At 52.5% G+C, this 19,979-nt stretch overlaps 1 protein-coding gene across 3 annotated transcripts in view; it reads left to right on the top strand.

The window, feature by feature from the left end:
- Window positions 1-224: 224 nt before the first annotated feature.
- Window positions 225-19,979, top strand: part of SMCO4 (single-pass membrane protein with coiled-coil domains 4) — a 62,658-nt gene continuing 42,903 nt past the window's right edge. For 2 of the 3 annotated variants that reach the window (XM_087868256.1, XM_087868255.1), the window contains exon 1: window positions 225-395. The gene's annotated coding sequence lies outside the window, so the exon portion shown is untranslated. Of the gene's footprint in view, window positions 396-2,120; window positions 2,342-19,979 lie in introns of all 3 variants that reach the window. The other variant, XM_087868254.1, reaches the window with a different exon arrangement.

The following is a 19,979-nucleotide window of genomic DNA, read 5'->3' on the forward strand; positions in this document are numbered from 1 at the left end:
CGGCGCCGAAAGGCTGGGTGGTCAGGGCAGGCTCCCTGGAGGCGGCGGCGGCCCGGGCCCGGCACGCGGGACTGGTCCGGCGGCCCTGCGGAACCGGCTCGGAGGCGAGCGTTGGGGCCGGGCCTGGTCGGGCCGGGGACGGGGCGGGGCAGGGGGCGGGGGCGAAGGCCGTGGGCTGGGGCCGAGGTCCGGGCGGCGGCTGCGGCCGGCGAGTTAGGGTTAGGGCGAGAGGATTCGGCTTCCCGGCGGCAGAGGGCGCCTGGCGCTGCGGTCCGGCGCGCCGGAGCCGCCCGCGCGGGCGCCGAGAGGAGAGGCGAGGCGAGGCGGGGAGCGCGAGCGGCGGCGGCCACTGCCACGTATTCCCGGCAGTGGCGGCGGCGGCGGCACCGGAGGAGGTGAGCGGCGCCGGCGCCCGCCGGCAGGTGGGCAGGGAGCGGCGCGGCGGCGCAGCGGGCGGGAGCGGGGATCCGGCGCCGGGCACCGGGCGGGGGTGCCCGCGCCGGGACAGCGCGGTTCCCGCCACGCCGGCTCCGCCTCCGCGCTGGGTTGCCTGCCGAGGCCCGGGCGCCGAGCCGGTCCCGAGCGCAACTCGTGCCGGCGGGGCGGGCGGGAGCCGAGGGGACGCGAGCCCGGCCGCCAGTCACGGCTCGGGACGGGAATCCCCGCCGCTGCGGGAGCGGGGCCGCGGCCGGAAAAGTTGGGGCGGACGGCTAGCCCGCGTGGGCCGGGCGGGAAGTGCGGGTGCGGGGCTGACCCCGGGGGGGCGAAGGGACGCGGTGAGAGGGGGGTCCCAGGCCGGAGGCAGGGCGGCCGGGAGGGCCCTGTTTGGGAAGGCGGGAGTCGCGGCTCCTCCGCGGGCCGGGAGAAAGGGGGTGCGCTCTGGCTCTCCCGGCTGCCGTGGGCAAGTGTCCGGCCGGGGGGCCCTGAGGGTGAGGAGGGAGGGAGAGAGGGAGGCCCTCTGGGGGGCGAGCACTGGGGGCGGAGGCGAGCTGGTGGCGGAGTAGAGCAATGGGGAGTGGGCTTCGCCTACTCTCCGCCTCCGTTGGGGTAGACCCCGAGAGAGGGGTCAGGCTCGGAGAGTTGGGGACACCTCTGGCGTCTGAAGACCGGATGGGGAGTTCCTGTTAGGGGTGCGAGAGGGAGCTGAGCGTTGCTTCCTCCACCGAGGGTCAGGTACCGCCCCTCCCCATTTGTCAGGTTCAGCTCCCACACTGCAGTGCTTTTGTCCTGGGGAAGTTGAGGAGGGATCCCTGGGTGAGATATTTAGGCGTTCCAAGGTGAGCAGGATTGGACTGTATGAAATCCGGACTGCGGCAGGAAGCTGTCTGAAACAACTCTGACCTCCTCCCACACCCACCCGCCCCATTCCCTCTGCATCGGAAATGTCAGGGATTCCCTGGGCTGGACGAGCAGGTCCGCGAAGCCCAGCAGCACAGCTGTTCACAGGGTCCTGGGTATCCTGAAGGGAAGTAAGACATGGCCCTTTATTCTCTGGCTGAGGCTCGTTATTTCAGAAACAAGTGGTTCTGGAGATGCTGGATGCTTTATTAGAACAGCCTGTGTGGTGCCCCATGACAACAGGGATGACTCACGTTGGCTTTTTTTCTTTTGTCAAATAAACTTTGTATTCAGGACACAAGTATGCCAGGTCATTTGCAACATCGATGGATGGGCCTTTTGAACCCTAGTTCTAGTCTTAGATACATTGGCGAGGAGGATGACCTTGGATGGGCCCTCTCCAGATCTCAGTTTTCTTTTCTCTGAAATGGGGTATAAAAACAGCTGGACAGTCTGGTGGAGGCAGGAGTCAGCTTCCGAGGGAGACTGAAATCTTTTGCCTTGTGAGACTAAGTCACACGACATCAACATCAGCCGATTATGAGGAAATGAGGACGAACTTAAAACAGATAAGATGCAAGAAAGATTGCAAAAAGCAAAATGAAATAAAAAACTAATAGTAATTGGTACTAGATTTAGAGTATGAATACCGTTGTGGTGCAGGCCATGAGCAGACGGGGCTGTCTAGCTATCTTGACTCTAAAGTTGTTACCTGTGCTTTGAAAGAATCATGTATCTCTTACCTGCGGACCTGAATTTTTTCTTTCATTTTAACCTTCAAGCCTGGAGTGGATGCTCGGTTGGGTTGGTCTTGGTGCAGCCTTACTCGAAGAACACCCCCAGGATCTCTCACTGCCATTTTACTGAAGATTTCCTTCTGTCTGATTGATACTGGGATCCTCGTACCACCTCACTTCCGTTGTATTTTTCCCTGTGGCTTGAGAAGTCGTGAGCCAATTCCTGTTGCATCTGGCGTTTCTGAACTTCCCTGGTCTCCTTTCGAGTGAGTGTAATTCATAGGCAAACAGTTCATTAGATGCAGCACATAAAAAATGACTTGAAGTAATAATGTGGCCACTCCACCCTTATTCTCGAGACCCCAGACCCCCTGGGCAGCCTCTGCCTGGCCCTTCCAGGTCAGATGCTGGCTCTCTTGTTTGGATGCCGAGGGGCAGCGCAGAGTTGAAATGACATGGCCGGGCCAAATGGCACGTTAATGATTAAGCCATGATGCTGGAAGGGGAGGAGGAATTTTTTTTTTTCATATTTTATCACAATTTGAATGCTCCTATCCTTTTGTTCTCTTCCATTAGCTTTCAAAATCTGTATTGGGTTTGACCACATCATTTTCAGTAATCCTTTTTTTGTCAGTTTCTTGGAAGCTACAGTTAGTGGTTATCTCTGAGTTTGAAGTGGTAAAATTATATCCTCTCCCAACACATAAAGGCGTAACTAATTTGATTGAAACTTTAAACTATCTATAGTGTGTGTGTGTGTGTGTGTGTGTGTGTGTGTATGCTTGACCGTGTGTGTAAATTTTACTTTCACTTAGGGCTATGAAATTAGTGAAAATTATGATGCTAATAATAGTTACTATTTGAGTCCCTACCAATTATCAGACACTGAGGAAACACACTCTAAGTGTTATAACTGGCTTGCACAAGTTACTGATGATCTTTGAAACCAGATAGCCTTTTTTTTAATAGTGGAAAAGGAATTCTTAGCTCTCCTGCAGGGTTGTGGTAGTAAATGAGATAATGTATGTGAAAAGCAATGTGTAAAACTGTGAAGTGTCCTCTAGCCCAGGCAATATTTTAATGTAAGCACTTGGGGATACTGGAAGCTTGAGTCCGTGAGTCTTGGTATCTGGTAGGCCTCAGTGTATCTCCTGAGCCCATCCCCTGGCCCCTCTGAGCCTGGTTTCCTCATATGTAAAATCAGGATCACTGCCTTCTATTAAATGAGATACATGGTGGGTGCTCAGTGAAGATTGGCGTTCACCCCTTGCTCTCCCCTTGCCCACATGCACTGGGGATAATGGGATTGATTAAGTCTTCCTGTAGGAATTATCCTTGAGGGAAAAAAGGCTCTTGTGGTACATTCTTGTACTTATGGATAATTCTTCCAGCTCTTGCCTTCCTGCCCCAATGCCCAGTGCACACAGTGAATATTCCAGGCCCTGCCATCATCTAGAAGGAGGGACAGCAAAACCAGAAGCTGGAAAGGACAGTCTTTGATAGAAAGTTGAAGATGGGTGAGGCTAGTTTCCCTTTGCCCATTTTGTGCCCTGTCTTCTTTTTATTTGTTTTTTTTGGGCAGGGAGAAAGATACCGAGTTTGGGGGCATTTCTAGCTGGAAGGAGGCATTGGAAGAGCTACAGTGTAAGGTGGGAGGGCAGGAGGGCTAAGGGCTGGGCAGGTGATAGAAGAACAGAACCCGACAGTACAAGCCAGAATGTTGGGTGCGGGGAAACATCGGTTAGGTGTAGGATTGGCTGAGCATGGGGTCAGTTTCCATCCCGTCCTGTGGGGCTCTCTTGTGGGGCTTTGACGTTTTCGTGCTCCAGGCAGATTTTGACTGGTTGTGGTGGCATCATAAATGAGTTTCCATAGTAAGTTGTATGCTGGAAAGGAAATTAAATTCCAAGAGGGTGTTTGTTGTGACTAATGCCAGAATTTCTCAGAGAATTTTATTAAGATTCAGTCAGCCTATAAAAGTACTTCTTAGTTCTCTGAAGATATTAAGAAAGAGTTTTCAAAAAAATGAAAGTGTCTCCTTTGTGAGCTTTTGAAATGTAATCTTCATGATCTTTGAAACAAATGAAGTCCAAAAAATCATAGAGCTGTATATTTTAGAAACATTTCCTCCCCAAAGTAATGTTTTCCTTCTTTTCCCATTCCTTCCCTCTTCTCGCATTATTTTGATAATGAGTTAATTTTGTTTTTTTTCACATTTTGGTAGCCTAATTTTTCTGTCAATGACCCTTCATGTGTAGATCGCTAATGTGCCTTCTTCGCCCCTGAGTTCATGGCTACTCGTTTATTATGAAGAGGTGGCAAAGCACAGACCGCGGAGCCAGGCGGGGGCCAGGGAGCGTCATCGCTGGCATGGTTCTTGGGGAGCGAGGCTGTCTACAAATTGGAGGTCATCCTCCCAGCAGCTCTGGTTGATCATGCTGTCCTCGATGCACACCTGGGGACGTGGGCCCCTGAACACACGTGCGTCCATGTAGCCAGCAAAGGGTTAGTGTGAGTGTCCGCCGTGACCTGTGCGACTCCGGTACCCACGCAGGTAGGGGCCTTGCATGCTCTGTCGGGGTGGGACTCTGTCCTGTAGGCCGGGGGTTTTCATTAAGGGAGAGGGGGTCAGCTCCGTGTCTTAGAGTGGGCCGTGGGGATAGGAAGTTGGGACTGGAGAAGTGAGTCCGTTGGAGTTCCTGACACCATGGAAGGGTGATGAGGGCTTGAACTGGAGACGCTGGGACCGTGGCAGTGGTGACAGCAAGCGGGGACATGTCAGGATGGATCGCGCTTTGTCCCTTTGGACATGGGAGCTGAGAGAAGGAGGAACCAAGTCCAAGCCATGCTTGTCTCTCCTCAGCCCTCCCACTGCAGTCCTGATGGCCACGCTGACTCTTGGTAGACTGGAAGCAGCCTCTGGAGAACCCGAAATTGCCGCTTTGGCCTCTTTTGAAGGCTGGAGAAAGGTGCCCAAGTACGGCCTGAAAGCGCCTTCCCGTCCCTTTGCCCGTCTCCTAGCCTTGTCATTTCTACTTTTCCAGGAGCGTCTCACAGGGTGGCATTTATGTTCCTCTGACACTGCTCTCAGAAATGCTGCTTCGAGCATTCAACCAAGTGAAAAGCATCAAAGGGAGAAGGCCCCCAGAAAAGGAAACCTCCCCGGGGCGGAGTCTGCACCCCTCTGTTCCCCGGTGGACTCCGTGGACCCACCAGGGGGTATAGTCCTCACTTCTGGCTCCTCCTTGAGAGGTGATCTGCCTCAAGGTCGGGGTGACTTGTGGTCACCCTGTGGGGGCTGGCTGGGAAATGGGGGTGGTGCTGGGTGAGTTCACAGAGGTGGCCAGCCCGGGGAGCAGATGAGACCACCCTCCCCTGAAGGGTGCAGACTCGGCGGGGGGCCATACCAAACTCAGGGCAAGGGGAGACGGTGGGTCCTGGTGGGTGGGGTCCCCGTGTTCCCATCATAGGGTGCTCTGTTGCCACCACAGGACTCTGCTGCTCTCAGGCCCTCTCCGTCCTTCAGTGCCAGCCTCCGGAATACACTTGCTTGGGCTTCCGTCTTCTGTCTGCCAGCCTGCGTCATACCCGTGCCCTTTAGGTGGTTTCTTCTCGCCTGGCTGAGCCCGTTGGGCAGGTTCCGGCTTTATTTGGGCTTTATCCTCATCGCAAGGAGGCCGGGGTTACCTTTATTGGGACGTCCGCTTCCCGGCATCTGCAGTCACAGCTGTCTCTGCTGCGAGTCATGGCAGAAGACTCAGCTCCCCCACTTTCTGCTTGATGGTCACCCCATTCCCTCCCGGATGCAACCACTTTTCACGGCCCTGAGGGCGCCTTGGGGTAGCACCCTGGCTCTGGGCAGTGTTTGGCTGCCGCGCTAACGGCACCTGTTTCATGGGAACACGGTTCCGCCCGGGGTGCTGGCTGTCGTGCCTGCTTCTTGCACACTGTGCCCTGAGCAGAGCCCGCTTGTTGGTTTTCTTTCGGCTTCATGTTTAGCTGTGCCTGTGTGTTTGGGGTGTATGTTTGTTTTAATTATTACCAGGAAGCAAAAAAGATATTTGTCCAATACTTGAATGTACAGAAGTCCCACTGCTGGCAAGCGGAGAGAATAAATATATATTTTGCCAGGCTGCCATTGATTTCTGCCTCCTTTTCCCACATTGTTGCTGCTTTGTTGGCAGAACCATCTGATTTCTGTACTGGTTCAGTTTGGATTTCAGTAGTGAGTGTGAAAAGATGCTCGGGCCGGTTGCCTAAGTGGAGGGGCTGGGGGAGTGGGCCTGGGGGGAGGGGCGGCGGGTCTTGGTCCTCCCTGCCTGGCGCCTGGGGCCTTTGTGGGGAGGCTGGAGGCTGGCCAGGACGCTTCCTTGATTCCCTGGGAGCAGCTCTCCCCGCCTCTCCTCTGCTGTTGGAAGAAGGGACTTCTCTCAGATTTGGGTTTTCTCTTCATGTTTCATCCTGTGGGGGTGAGGGGGGCAAGTGTCAGCATGGTGAGGTTTGGAGCCCAGCACGCTCGGGTGGGTTCAGCTGATCGGCAGCTTCCATAGAACTTTCACAGAGGTTTTTCTTGGCCCCCTCTCCCCCAACATGTCCCTTCTTCCCTGTTGCTCCCAATCCATTCTGCCCTCCGTGGCTTAGAAATTGAACTTGGGAGGACCTGGGAGTGTGGTACCAAAACTTGCACAGACGGGCGGGGCAGTTTCACACCAGAGCAAAACCCTGTGTTGTGGTTGTTGCTGTTCTGTCAGTTCAGTTGCTTTTCTCCGGAATAGTGTAGGTGATACATGAGTATACGATGCCCTTGCACGCCCCCCCCCCCCCATGCAGCGTGGAACTACAGGACGGAAATGTCAACTCCTCCTTCCCCCAGCACCGCTCCCCCACCCGCCACTGCTGGGCCTGCGAAGTAACCAGTTGTAGCAGCCTGTTGCCTGTCCTGCACCTGTCCATCGCCCGGCTGGACACAAATACATGCAGTTTTGTCTCTTTTGTAAGCAGAAATGGATTCCACCCTGTATACCGTGTCACTATTATGTCTTTTCACCTAATGTATTTTATAGATCTTTTCACGCATGTAGCTCTTCTCTCTTAATTTGTCTCGTATTTGTCTACAAAATACTTTGTGGTATAGATATATCGTAATTTATGAGTTGGCCCACTTTTCACTTTTCATAGACACGTAAACCACCTCATTGGTTTTGCTATTATGTCTTCATACGTACACATTGTTATGCACACATGCATGTGGATACCTAGGAGTGGGATTGGTGTGTCAGAGGTCCTACCCACATATTTGTTTATTTATTTGAGAGAGAGAGGGTGAGCAGGGAGAGAGAGAGACTCTTAAGCAGACGCCATGCTGAATGCAGAGCCTCACGCGACGCTCCATCTCACAACCCTGAGACCACGACCTGAGCCGAAATCAAGAGTCGGATACTTCACTGACGGAGCCGCCTGGGCGCCCCGGGGGGCTACACATTGAAGCTGTTACAGGGGTGTCCCCACCGTGTGCTCTCAAGGACTGTACCGGTTTAAATTACCAGCAGTGTAGGAGGCTGCCCATCGCTTTATGGATTAGCATTCTTCCGGGTGAAAGAAGTGAATAGGGTTAGTAGGCATTTCAGTGATTATTTGGCGAGACCGTGAGACTCATCATTTGGTGTCTGGGTCTCGGTGGCCAAGTATGTAGTAACCTTGGAGGGTGAAGGGGCCAAGCTGTCAAGGACCAGCACTCTGTGCAGGGTGGCATGAGCATCCTGCCACCAGCAGTGTCACCGTGGCACTGGAAGCAAAGGCTTGTGGTTTCACGTCCCCCCTGCTTTCCCCAGAGGCCAGGCACTGTAATAGAACGCTTGAATTTTGGTGTCACCTGCCAGAGTATTTCTGTGAACCTCTCCCCGTGGAGGCAAGCATGTGTAAGCAGCACCTTGAGACCAGTCAGTCCTGCTTTGCTGAGGCAGGGGTTTGAGGCTGGACAGCTGAACTGGGAGAACATTTGAAGATTGCATGCTGAAAAATCAGGCGTTCTCATGTCCGGAAGAGCCTCTAGGAATATGGTGAAGCAAGATTCTTTTCCTCCAGCTGTGTGATGGTCTCCCTCTGTCCTGTCTTGTTGTGGGAATGATGGTTCGTCTCTTAGCATGGCGCCTTGGGAAGAAGCCGTGGTTTCTTAGAAGGTGTTCCAGGGGCCTGACCTGGTAGAGGAGGCATCTAGAGGCCCCCATGATTGGGCTTACCTGGGCCCTTCCTGCAGGCTGAAGTGTCCAGTGGGCTTTGGGAAGCTCTGGATTACTGGCTGACACTGTTCTTTACCTGCTGTTCAGAGGGGACCAGACAGAAGGAGTGATGGAGGAGTCAGCCTGGGGTGGTGCAGAGGCTCTAGGGTCAGGCCAACCTGGGTTCCAGCCTCCGCTTAGCCATTTATGGCTGTGTGATGTAAGCAAAGTTAGATTTTCTCCCTGGGCCTCAGTTTCCTCATCTGTAAACCAGGAATCATATTAGTACCCACCTCACAGGGTTGTTGTGAAGATATAGAGAGTAATGTTTGTAAAGCTCTCAGCATATTACTTCTCAGCAATAAGTACTTGGTAAGTAACTGCTGTGTGTTTCTTTTCCTTAATAAGTGTTTATAAATCCATGAGTGCTTATTACATTTGCCAAATATCAAAATGCGAATAGTGTAGTGATTGTAACGAGGGGCGTCAGGAGATCAGTAGGTGACTAGAGCCAGCTTGGGATCAGTTGGGGTTATGGGAATAAAGAAGGGCAGGAGTTTTTGGCAGGGAACCTTTGCGGGGGGCAGGGAGCAGGTGTGATGTTCTGTGCTTACACCAGACCTCCTGCTATGAAACCCCAAAGCTCCAAGGCCTTTTCCTTTTTTTTTAGATAGACTGAGGATTGGGGGTTCCTTAATACAACTTATCCTCTTTGTTTCTGAGGAGGCTGAATGAGGGCCTGAGAGGTGAAGTACCTTCCCCTCGCCACATGGCTGCCTGTTTCAGAGCGGAGATGGGGTCCAGGTCTCCTCCTCTTTGGGGTTGAGACTCCTCCCCCCCCCCCTTCTCCACATGCCATGTACTGCCTGTTTCCAAGTGCAGGAAAAGAGAACCTCAGGGTGTTAGGTGCTTAGCATAGGTCTGCCATTGGCCCTTCCCGAGGCCCTTGTGAGGTGAGTTCACTGAAGTACAGAGAGGTAAAGTCAAGTACAGCCCAAGGTGAGGCAGGGCTGGGACTCCAACTCGGGCCTGCCTGGCTCCAGCGCTCGGGCTTTTACCTTCGGCCGGGTTACATTGCTAACGTTGCTGGCCCCCCGTTGATGTCTGCGCTGGTTCGTGCCCCTGCTCACCTGTAATTGCACCGCTCAGGGAGGGATGGCCACACACGTGTGCGTGCATGCGTGTTTGTGTATGATGGCAAGTTCGTTTGAAGTCCCTCATTTGTTTGCTGCTGAAATTCGCTCTTGGGAGCCATGCTTCGTGCGTGAGCTTGTTGTCTGTGGGCCTGGGAGGCACAGAGCCACCCAGCAGGCACGTGGATGGGACCTGGGCAGAAGGCGTGGCTTGCGAGCGCAGGATACAGAGGCCTGTGACAAGGGGCTGAGTAGCGTGTGTGAAAGTTAACTCTGCAAACGAGATGTGGCCTGCGGTGTGAGAGATTTCAAAGCAGTGTGCCAAACGTCCTGCCCGAAATGTAGGGCAGCAGAACAGAGACTTCCTCTTGGCTCCACAGGTCTGAGAAGTGGCACAGATGAAAACAAGGCTTGCCTGCCCCTTAGAGAGCAGGTGAGCCTGGCTTCTAATCCAGCCTTCAGCTGGCCGATGGGGACACTGAGAACCCAGGGTCATAGTCCTCGTTGAGGGACAGCCGAGCCTGGGGCCTACCCTTTCTGCCCCTCCACCCACACGTGCAGGTAGTGATCACTGCGTGCGACAGCTATCCCGAGGGCTAGCGTGACCCTTGGCACCCAGAGGAGCTCAATGTCATTTGTCAAATGAACAAACAAGGTCCCAGTTCAGTTCGCATCCTGGCTTCTCTGTCGCTGAGCAAAGTTAGAGCATTTGCCCTCAGTTTTGCCCTCTGCAGGATGGGTACAGCACCCCGGCTTCCCTTCTAAGCTTATCTTCATTCACTCAAAATTCATTCAGGAAGTATTTAATAATGAGTGAGCGCCTGCTGAGCGCCAGACCCTCTTCTGTGTGCCAGGCACTTTGCACTGAACAAAAGAAGCTAAAATCCTATTGTCCTGGGGTTTATTCTCTGGTGAGGGGGGACAGACAATCAGTAGTTACAGTTCGTGGTCTGTGTATGAGTTTCCTGGGGCTGCTGTCCAAAGCACCACAAACTGGATGGCTGACAGTTCTGGGGGCGCCGAGGGGGGGTCTGAGCCTCTGGCAGCTGTGGGCAGCCCTCGGTGCTCTTCGTTGACAGCAGCTAAGCTCTGCTCTCTGCCTCGGTCCGCACGTGGCCTTCTCCCTGTGTCTGTGTCTCCTGGGTTCTTGTAAGAACACCAAAGTCATTGCCCTAGGGCCCACTATACTCCAGCGTGTCCTCATCTGAACTCAGGACTTCTACAGAGACCTATTTCCAAATGAGGTCATGTTCTGGGGTTCCAGGTAGACGTGGATTTTTGTGGGGACACTGTTTATTTAGCCCAGAACTGTACGTGAGGTGGTGATCGCTGCCGCAGAGCGGGGGCGTACGGAGGACAGAGGGTAGGGTGGTGCGGTGTTGATCAGGCAGGCCTTGCTAAGGCAGTGGTTGAGCCTCCTCGTGGAGAAGTAGGGGGAAGGGGCTGTGGGGTAGAGGGCCAGTAGAGGCCTTGAGGTGAGTGTGTGTGCCTGCTGGGGTGGCGCGGGGCTGGCATGGCCAAAGCCCTGTGTGCGCGTGCGCGTGAGGTCAGGCGAGCGTGCGGGCTGGGAGGTAGGTGAGGGCATCCAGCACTGCCTTGTAGCTCTTTGCCAGTCTTTGTGAGGACTTTGGCCTTTTGCTCTCTTGGGATGGGAGCCACCGTAGTGGCTGTGATCACGAACTGAAGCAGGTCTGGCACTGACCGGCGCATCTCGGGACTTTTCCAGGGTCAGATGGCCATTGCAGGTCGGCGTGCGTGCACCCATGTAGAGCGGAGCAGCTCTTTCTCTGTGCTTTCTTTTTTAAGTGTGAGTGCTCTCCTGACCCATGATCCATTGCCCTTACCTGTCCTCTGTCCTTCTAGAAGTCTTTGACCCACCCACTTCCCCACACTGAAACCACAAGCATGTAGAAGAGAAGGTAGACAGACCAGGCCGGGGGTGCCAGGAAACTTGTGTGTGTGTGTCAGGCCTGCTGTGAGCTGCTTATTCCCCTCTAGCCCGAGGCCTGCCTGGTGCACGCGAGGCCTCCGTGAAGGTGTTTATCACCCTGGCAGATTTAGAAAATGCTGAGGTCAGTGTGTGAGCTCAGTGTGTTTAGCTCCCCAGATCCTTCTGTGGATAAAGTCACTACGCTGTGAAAAGAGTTGAGTCAGCTCCCTCGGGCAGCAGGCCGCATTTGGCCTTGAAAATACAGGGCGGGGAGGCTTGCCCAGAAGGACCTGTGGAGAACCCGTGTGAGCTATGTCCTTGCCCAGGGGCCTGGGGCCAGCCGTCTCTGCTCCCCACGCTGTAACTGGCCTGCAAAGTTTCCCACGTTGTTCTTGTCTGCCCAACAAACACCGAGGCCTGCCACCCGAATATCATTGAAGAGGAACTCCAGGCAGTGGCGTGTCTCCAACACACACGGCCTGAGGGTCTGAGGCTTGTGCCAGTTCGGTTTGAAGGGTGGCTGGGGGAGTCATACTTCGGATTCTTGGCGTCCAAGCTGAAGGGAAATCTCTTTATCTGGCTGACATTTAATTTCCTCTTTGGGCCTTGGGAGGAAAGGGCCTGGCATGCTTGTAATTAGGGCCCCAGAGAAGTGGGCCGTGGGTGGGCCTGATCTCAGGCCCCCTTCCCTGCCTCTACCTGCTAGGGTCAGGGCCAGGAGTGGCCCACTCAGGGAGGTTAGCTGGGAGGCCGCCGGCACCGTCACCCCTCTGGGAAAGCACCCCTTGAGAAGAGAATTCTGTGTGAGCAGAGATGGAAACAGAATTCCCCAGGGCCAGGAGCAGCTGCTCTTCTGTAGGATTCCAGGAGTTGCCTTTGGGCACCACTCACGCATTTCCCCCGTCGCCCCTCCACCCCCCACACAAAACGTACGCCCAGACACAGTCAAAGTTGTGAGGTATATTTTTGGCTAGAAAATAAGCACACACAAGGTGTTTGGTGAGATTGTAATTCTTCCTCCAGAGTTATTTCTGGGGGTGCTGCTCCCAGCACATCAAAAGCACTTCCTGAGAGGAGCTGCCTTTTACATGGTGCAGCCTTCTCTGCCAGACACTACGGGAAGTTTTGACTCAGGTAGCGCCCCCAGAAAGTCTGGAGTCTGGCCGTGCGAGAGGCAGAAGCCTTGCCTAAGAGTGAGAGCCAGACAGGCTGTTTCCATGACACAGGAAAGGGGAGGCCGGGGGTGGGGGGGCTTTATCTCTGCGCTGACATGCCCCAAGCACGCAGTAAGTAAATACTTGTTGACGGGCAGGATCTCCTGAATGCAGGCCCTGACCTCTTTTGCTGGGCCCCGAGCAGGCAGCAACATGCTGCGAGTCAGCCCGTGGCCCTGAGAGCTCAGTCTGCTGAGGGACTGGTCTCCTTGCTATGGCCTTGGGGACATCCCTGGCCTCCTTGGCCTCCTTGGGCCTCACTTGTCTCATCTTTCACCTGGGGGTTGGATGAAATGGTTGGAATGAGTGTCTCCCTTCTTGGCTCTCCTCCCCAGATGCCTTCCTGCCTCATCCGTCCCCTCGGATGCAGGGGTCCTGGGATGATTTGCCTGTACCGTGTCCCCTGGTCACAGAGGGAGCTCCTTCGAGGCAGCAAGAACATGAGCTCTTTGTCCCCTAGAGCCTGACACATGTGGAGCTTCCCCGGAGCTACCGCATGGCCTTTGGCCTGCCTGGCCAGCCCCCCGGAGTACTTACTTTCTGGGTGAACTTTGATGCGGAAAGGAAGAACAGGGGGCAGGGGATTTGGCATCAGTGTCTAGCCTGGCTCTGGAAGCAGGTGTCTCCACTTGTTTGATGTAAGCTCCTTGTTCCTGTCTCAAGTTTCATGCAACTTTTCATCCCCACCTTGAACAAAGCCCCTTTATTTCTGGATGTTGTGAGAATTCTTTCTGCAGTTACTGGTAAGGCAGAAAAGAATGGGTCACAACTGTAGAATTTTATAAATTTTACATTCCAAATTTAAGAAATGTCCATGCATAGGAGAAATGCTATAAATAAGTTTATTTCAGAGATTATCCCTGGAGTTTGGAGTAACAGGAAAAATTTTAAATGTATTGTCTTTATGATAAAAACTATTAAAATTACTGTAAATCATAAATAAATTAGGATTTAATATGTGATAGTGTGAGAACTTGCCACTCTATCTTATTTAATCCTCACTAGGAATCTCTAAGATCCTTTTTTAAAAAATACATATGTTAACCTATTTTTTTAAAAATTGTGGTAGAATACACATAACTTGAAATTTGCCTTTCACGGAACCACTTTTAAATATAGAGTTCTGTGGCATTAAGTACATCCACTGTGGGATGCCTTTCTTTTAGCTTCTTAATTGTATAAACGAGGAAGCTAAAACTAGAAAAACAAAGTTGCTTGCCTCAGGTCACAGAGATTAAGTAGTTCCAGAGACAGGATTTGAACCCAGGACCCCGAGACTCAGAGCTCTGGGATTTCTGGCTAGTGGTTGTTGGGATCGATGGTTACTTACCCTGCCCAGGCTCAGCACTTGATTACAGAAAGCCAGCTCGCTCATGTGCATCTCTCCTCTGGAAGTCCGAGGGTTGGGCTCTGCGTGTCTGTCATGCATGTGGCTGTCAGCCTGGCTCAGTGTACATGTGGCTGACCCAGGTGCCACCTGTTGAGGGACACCAGGGTTGATGAAGGTTGAAGCGTGTGGCCCACCGTGTCGGGGAGGATTCGGTGTGAGACTTCTTCCAGAAGGTGCTCAGAGTGGAGCGCCCTGGAAAGAGCAGTGGCTTGGAGCTCAGATACCTGGCTTCATCCAGTCTGCACTTGGAGTTGGAGGGTCTGTGCTTTACTGCTTATGTCACCGTGTGGTTGACATGCTCTGGCCTTAGTTTCCTCCTTTCTAAATGGGTAGTAAAAATGCTTGCTCTGCTTGCCTTCCACGATTGTAAGTGATGACACGTCATGCTGTGAGGGAAAGTGCTAAGTGAACTAGGGTGCTGCCAGGCAAGTTTCGAGGATGGGAATTTCGGCTGTGCCCTGGCGGAGGGGAGTGGCTGGGGCTAACCCTGGAGGCCTGAGGAGGATGGATTTGAAGGTGAAGAGTAGCAGGTTTCGCTTTGGCTATCACCTTGTCTCCTCCACTGTGGCTTAGCTGGGGAAGAACCGTGTTGCATTGTCTGCCTAGGACTGTAGGTTGGGATGCTCTCAGATGTTCTAGAATGTCTCTCTCAAGGTCCTTGGATTCGCCCTCCCCGAGACTCACATCTCCCCGGTGAAATGAACAGTCGCGTCGGAGATCATTTTGTAGCCCTGTGTGATGGTCGAAAGTACACAGCAGCTTTCTCTGGGCTTGTCTGTCTTCCTTGTCTCTACAGCAGACACCAGTCTGTCTGTCCATCCTCTGATCTTGAGCGGCCAAGTGTATGAGTAGGCTGGGATCCCGAGGTCACGCTGGTGGGGGGCGGGGAAGGCGCTCAGCCTCTCACGGCGGCAGGAGTGCTTGTTCTCCCCACGCTAAGATGCTGTGTGGGACCCTGGGGGCAATCTCAAGATAAACCAGGTGGGGCCTTACTCCCCAAAAAAGCCACTGCTTCTGGGGAAGATGCCATACTCAGGGCACAGGTATGAGGGCGAGGATAGGTAGCTTGACAAGCAACTGCCGTTCAAGGTGTAGCCTTTGGTCTAAATGAATGAAAGTGCGTTGTTGGGGCTGGGCAGAGGTGAGAAGCTGTTAGTGGGGCGTCTGTGACTAGCGTTTCTGTCTCGCCACCCCCAAGGTAGTCGTGTGAGTCATTGCCGTTTCCGTGCACGTTTCATGTGACAAGAAAGCCAGGGGGCTGTGCAGGGTCTGCTAAGTCGGTGGCCCTGTCTCTCCATCCACTTGTTTCTGGCTTTGAGCACGGTACTCGAAGACTAAGTAGGTCATGGGTATCTATTTTGAACCGCGCGTGGTTGGGCTGCATGGCCATTTAATTTCCGGATCAAATCCTGTTGGACTTGTTTGTCCAGGAGGTTGGCAGCACGCACTCTCTGGTCGGCTGTGCGGTGTATTTATAAAATGTGAAGAGTCTGGAGGTAACGAGATACTCCACTTCTCTATTCCTGCAGGAGAGCCGTCGGTGGAGAGGTTTCAAAAACCTTCGGGAAGCCGCGGGCATATAGCTGTTTCCCACCCTGCTTCTTTGAATTTTCCGAAAATTGTTGATCCTCACTAACTTCACGAGACCTTTTTTCTTTTAAGAAATCCAGTTTAATTGGGGGCGCCTGGGTGGGTGAAGCGTCTGTCTTCGGCTCAGGTCATGATCCCAGGGTGCTGGGATGGAGTCCTGGGTCAGGCTCCCTGCTCAGTGGGGAGTCTCCTCCTGCCTCTGCCTCTGCCCCCGACTCATGCTCGCTCTCTTTCACAAATAAATAAATAGTCTTATTTTAAAAACCCAAAATAATTTTTACCCAGTGTTAGTTGGCTTCTGCTTACATTAGTAATGGCAGCCAGTTGCCAATTTACTGTGTGCTGAGCCTTGTGTGTACATTTACGTCGTTTAATCCTCACAACAGCCTTGAGAAATGGACATTATTGTGTCTGTTTCACCGGTGAAGGGAGAATCAAAGTGGCGCCGGAATGCACTCAGACTGGTGCGTAAGTAGCAAGGCCAGAGACTCGCACTAACGTCTCCTGAGCGGAGTCTGGCCTCTGGTAGCACCGCACCACCCCGGTCTCAGGAGCCCTGCGGACGGAAGACATCCCCGGCTGGGAGCGTGGGGGCAGCTCCAGGGCCTGTTCGGAGGCGGGATGCACCCTCCCAGCTGTGGGGGTTGGGGATGCAGGCCCCCAAAACTCAAAGCAGCTTCCATGCGGAGCTGGAGTTCTGTGTGAGGCTGTCACTCGGATGTCACTGGGTTTGAATTCTTGGGTTTGACTCTTGGTCGGCGTTTCCTGTTTCCCTCTTTTTCTCTAGGTGTTCTTGCCCGAGGCCTCGGGTGAGTGCAGCGGGATGGTGAGCTCCGCAGGTGGTAACCACCTCATTGGTGTGTACCAGCTGTTGACCAGAATATTCCTCCGTCTTCAGTGTTCCACGCTTTCTCTACGTTTTTGAGGAGTAAACACAAGCTTTGGGTGTGTGTTTTCTGTGTCTTTCTCTCCAGTGTCTTCCCTCTAAGCTACTCAGAGTCCTGGCAGTAATGCTGCCGTCCATGGTCGTTTCTGTTTTCCGGCATGTAAATATATATGTTTAGGTGCTTTGCAGAGGCATTGCCTGACTGAGTATCCCCAGCAGGCCATCGTCACCCCATTTTATAGACAGGGATTCTCAAGGGATGCCACAGACCGAGACTTTTAGGTAGCACACCCCATAGCTTTCTCTGAAAGTTTTGTGGAAAACATCAGAGGAAACGTTTATTTAAAATCAGGTGTATTTTGGAAGTGAGAGAACCCCCTCTTCCAGTGCTGTCCCGCTGGCTGGTTCCTGGTGGGGTTCCCTGTCAGGAGTACCGGGGCCCATCCTGGTGTCCCTCCCAGCCTTTTCCTGGCTTTTTACTTAATCTGTCTGAGTCTGTATCCTAGGTATTGGGGTATACTAATATCTAAAAATGTAAATGAGATGATGTACGTAAAATCACTTGGGACTCAATGAATGCATTATTACTTTCTATCTTTAACCCACTGTGATGGGGAGCTGCCACAGGTCTCAGCTCCAGAAGCAGGGGCCTGAGAAACTCCCCCCCACACCCGGTCCCTCACCTCAGAGCCTTAGTAACTGACCTGTCCTGCAAGCACCCCCCCCCCAAAGTGAGGAGAGGATGAAGCATAAGGAACCATAAAGAACCCTTATTTTATCTAGAGTCGTTCCAAGATTTTCCCATTCATTTTGGTTTTGGGCAATGGTAGCTGGCGTTTGGTTCATTTTCTGGGAACCAGAGCTCTGGGAAGTCCATGTTAACTACGGAGCCACTCTCGAGTGCCCAGGCCCATTTAAAAAAAAATGAAGAAATGCCAAAACAGGATTTTAGAAAGAAGTATTTTAACTGTGCATGTTGGACACATCAGTACTTTTAGCATACACGCATATAGTGACTATATAATTATCCCGAGATGACTTAAAGTCTAAATTTGACGCCTTCTGGCCTTGCCTCTTAGAAGGCCGGTGTAAGCACCTAGCAGATTCAGTCTTACATTTCTGACCACTTCATGGGAGGCCTTCCATCCTCCCCACTAACTCCTTGTTAAGTTTGAGTCTAGACAAGTATAGGCAAGTTCCAGAAGAACCAAGCAGGTGACTAGTGATTTTCGATCTCTGGGGATTCTAATTCTGCATATTTGCCGTGTGATGTGGAGCAATTCACTTTACTTCTGGCCTCCAGGAGCTGGAGGCCTGTTGGGGAGACAGACCCGGAATCGTGGCAGTCCTAGTATTGCAGTGGGTGCCCTCAAGGATGTCTTCGGGGCGTGAGTCTTGGCGTGGTTGTGGCCATGGTGGTAGTTTCTCGATCTGAATGCATTACAAATGAGAAATTTGCAAGCTGTGGCTTTTCTTACTAAAAGAATTGCAAAGAGGGTTAAGGACAGGACTTTCCAGTGTGAACTGCTCTCCACTTAGGCTCCCGGACTTCAGTTACACCATCTGCTATAGTGGGTTACAGTTACCTGTTTGCACAGCCTGATGGGAAGCTCCGCAGGGGTAGGGACTTGGCCCCTGCTCTGTTACAGCCTGGGCATCTTACTTGTTGCACTTTATATGGAACACGATTGATACCTACATAGAAGATTTGAAGGTGTTGGGATCACTGAACATGGTGGAAGGAAGGCTGTGGGGCATTTTGTCCTGTCAGTGGCAGCCGTTGATTTTGCAGAGTTGGCTCTGAACCACCAGGGGGCTCTGAGAGCTGCGAGGGGCCAGGGAGGCTGAAAGTCGCGCCCCAGCCAGGCCCGGTCCAGTCCCACAAACCGGCCTTGTCTCCCTTCCCCACCCTGTGCCCACAGTGCCTCTGTTGAGAGACATGAAACCAGCACCAGATAGGTGCTTTGTAATAAGCCCGATGTGAGTGGTGTTATCGCCTAAGGCCAAGATCTGGAGAAGTCACCCAGCTAATGGGCTTGCAAGTAGGCCCAGATTCCTGGCCCTTCACTAATCTGATACACGGCCACCTCTGCCCCGAGGACATATCCAGCCATACAAATTTAATTAACCTGACAGCCCTAGAAACTTAAATTAGATCTAAGGAAGAACTTTCTAGCTTTTTCTTTTTCTTTCTTTTTTTTTTAATTAGAGCTAAAATGGGGCATTCTAGAACAGGGCTTTTCAAGCTGTCATCCATGATCCTTAGTCACAGAATCAATTTAGTGGGTTGACACATCAAGAAAAGAAAAGGAAAGGGACAGAGTAAAAACCATCAGTACATCACAGATGGTGAGGCTGACGTGTGTGTGCCCTGGATCCTGATGGAAATACATTTCTGCCTGTGGATCGTGCTCAGAAATGTCCTGGACAGATTGGGATTATAGTTTAGAGCACTGTAGGTTAGATCGTAAGGTGCTTGGAGGGGGCAGGGGTCTGTTTTCTCTTTCTTTTTATGTTCCCCCGTCCTTAACCCAGTGCTGGTCCATCAGTCAGTCCGTATGGGAGAACTTTCTCCCTTCTTCCTTCAGACTAGAAGAAGTCAGAACCCATCCTGCATGTCTTCACAAGGAGGTGAGGGTGGGGGTATTCTCGTGCTTTGCGAGTGAGGAAGAAATCAGAGACACACCAAGCATGTGATAGTTCAGAGTTTGGCTCTGAAGTCTGAGGAAGCTGGGTTTGCATTCTGGGTGTGAGGTGTCCCGGCGCGTGACTTTGGGCAACTTCCTTAACCCTACTTAGCGTCACCGTCTCCGTCTTCAAGCTTGACGTGAGCAGGGTACCTGCCTGAGAGGGATCGTGAGGGTGGGGCGAGAGAACTCGAGGTCAGGGCACTAGCACAGGGCTTGGCCCCTGATGCATTGTCAGCTGCTTTCGTTTTTACAGTGAAGATTAAGAGAGACAGAGTGACTCACGTCGGGTCCACTGCAGGAAGCTGCTGCTGGAGCTTCTGTGATGGCTGTAGATCTCGAACAAACTAGAAGTCCACGCCTGTGGCTCGTCATGCAGGGAAAGGAAGTGAGTGTTGCAAGAGAGCGGGTGTCTGTGTGTGCAGGGAGATGGTCTGGTTTTGTCGTTGAGAGAAAACAGAGCATCTCCCATGTGCAATGAGCTAGGACTATCACTGTGGAATCTGAGAATATAAATGGCATTTCATACAAAAAGCTAGGTGCTTTTTATTTACTCAGAAAGCAACAGTTTCAATTTAATGTTATGGGTTTTTTTGTTGTTTGTTTTTACACACACACACACACACACACAGGCAACTAACTATTTACTGAAATGGAGCATAGCCATGTATGGGATTAAATTGGTGCTTTTGTGTGTAGTAGTCATGCCGTTTTCAGGGAAAGCTCCAAGATCTGGTAAATCCAGAGTTCTGAAATTGCCAAGGGGCCGGCAGCGCCCCTGCCCGGTCAGAATGAGCTGTAGGAAAGTAAACACGTGATGTTGTGAAGGTGCAAGACGCCGGGCAGAACCTTAGGG

This window comes from Ursus americanus, chromosome 16, assembly GCF_024610735.1.
Source record: "Ursus americanus isolate L20-20 chromosome 16, mUrsAme1.1.p, whole genome shotgun sequence".
In the NCBI taxonomy this organism is placed as follows: domain Eukaryota; kingdom Metazoa; phylum Chordata; class Mammalia; order Carnivora; family Ursidae; genus Ursus; species Ursus americanus.